Raw genomic sequence first — 1919 nt, 5'->3', positions numbered from 1 at the left:
GGGCTAGATTTGAACCTGCCACCTTAGGTGTATGTGGCTGGCGCCTTAGCCACTTGAGCCACAGGCGCCGAGCCAGGGGTAATAGACTTTAGAATCTTGCTCTGGCAGTAGGTTTCCTGAGCCTTTGACTCCTAGGAGTTAAGTGCCTGTGCTAAGGAGAGTGCAGAGGGCAAACAAAACCACATGAAATGAAAGTTTTCTTTGTTTTTGGAAGATGAAGAGTCTTTCTCTGTCACCTAGGCAGGAGTACAGTGGTGCAATCATAGTTTACTGCAGCCTTCAATTCCTGGGCTCAAGTGATCCTTCTCCCTTAGCTGCCCAGAGTTCTTCAACTACAGGGATGAACAACCATACCCAACCAAGAAACAAAAGTATTTAAGGAGCAAGCAGAGGTTGACGTAGGTGCCTAGGAGCAAAGGCTTACCAGAGAGTAAGTGACTATGAGACCAGAACTGCAAAGGTTGAACAAGAGAATTAAGGAGGGCCCAGCTCCTTTGTTCTGGAAATGGTGATCATAGCAGCCAACACCCAGCCCAGACTCTGAGCCAAGCACATTATACATATATTCCTTTTTTTACTAGACTTTCCTTTTAAGAGCCATTTTCAGTTCACAGTAAAACAGAAAAAAAGTACAGAGTGTTCCTCTGTATCACAACAACCCCTAGGCCCCCATTTGTCCCCATTGCTGAGCTTGCACTGGTGCTTCATTTTCAACCAAAGCCCGTAGTTGACATCAGGGTCTGTTCTGGGTGTTATACACTCTATGGAGCTTGACAAAAATGTATAATGACGTGTATCGTGTATATATATTAATTTTTTTAAAACCTATGTGGGCAGGCTAGGCGTGGTGGCTTACACCTGTAATCCTAGCACTCTGGGAGTCCCTTAAGCTCAGGAGTTCAAGACCAGCCTGAACAAAAGCAAGACCCTGCCTCTACTAAAAATAGAAAACTAGCCAGGCGTGGTGGCAGGCATCTATAGTCCCAGCTACTCTAGAGCAGGTATGTTCAAACTACAGCCTGCGGGCCACATGCAGCCCGCCTAGGACATTTATCTGGCCTGCAGGGTGTTTTTGCCGCCGTGTGTCCTGCTTAGCAGCCGACTCTGAGGGACAGTGAACTGGCCCCCTGTTTAAAAAGTTTGAGGAGCCCTGCTCTTGAGGCTAAGGCAGAAGGATGCCTTATTCCCAGAAGTTTGAGGTTGTGGTGAGCTATGATGACATCACTGTACTCTAGCAGGGTAACAGAGTAAGACCCTGTCTCAAAAAAAGAAAAACTATTATGGAAAATTGCAAACATCTCCACAAGTAGAGATGTTTCCTGAGCCTTCGACTCCTAGGAGTTAAGTGCCTGTGCTAGGGAGAGTGCAGAGGGCAAACAAAACCACATGAAATGAAAGTGAAGAGTACACAGTCAGCCCCTTATATTCACAGATTCTGTGTCTATGGATTCAACCCATTACTAAGGTGACCAGATTTTAACATTGGTAAAGTGGGATACCATTGAGGGGGGAGAGTGGGGCCTCGGGGGGCAGGGCCTGACAACAATGCAAACTTTGATGAGCAGTTCTCCATAATCAGTTCTCAACAATTATTAGTTATTATTAAAGTTTAACATTATAAAATTAACAAAAATAATATAAAACTCATATCCTGGTGAAATAGCCACATGGCAGCCAAAAACATATTCCCTTACTGTTCTCCTGCATTCCCTAGCTTGTCATGCATTCTTTCCCAAAATCGGACTTTTTAAAAGCACTGCAGGACACGGGAAAAATTGTTAAAAATCAGGACATCTGGCTCGGCGCCTGTGGCTCAAGTGGCTAAGGCGCCAGCCACGTACACCCAAGGTGGCGGGTTCAAATCCCCAGCCCGGGCCCGCCAAACAACGATGGCTGCAACCAAAAAATGGCCGGGCACT

At 46.1% G+C, this 1919-nt stretch overlaps 1 protein-coding gene across 1 annotated transcript in view; it reads left to right on the top strand.

The window, feature by feature from the left end:
• Positions 1-1919, top strand: part of FAM3A (family with sequence similarity 3 member A) — a 23571-nt gene that overhangs the window by 9205 nt on the left and 12447 nt on the right. The window lies entirely within an intron of this gene.

Source organism: Otolemur garnettii, unplaced genomic scaffold (genome assembly GCF_000181295.1).
Source record: "Otolemur garnettii isolate 467f Iridium unplaced genomic scaffold, OtoGar3 scaffold00249, whole genome shotgun sequence".
In the NCBI taxonomy this organism is placed as follows: domain Eukaryota; kingdom Metazoa; phylum Chordata; class Mammalia; order Primates; family Galagidae; genus Otolemur; species Otolemur garnettii.
This window is presented reverse-complemented; position numbering and strand designations above follow the sequence as displayed.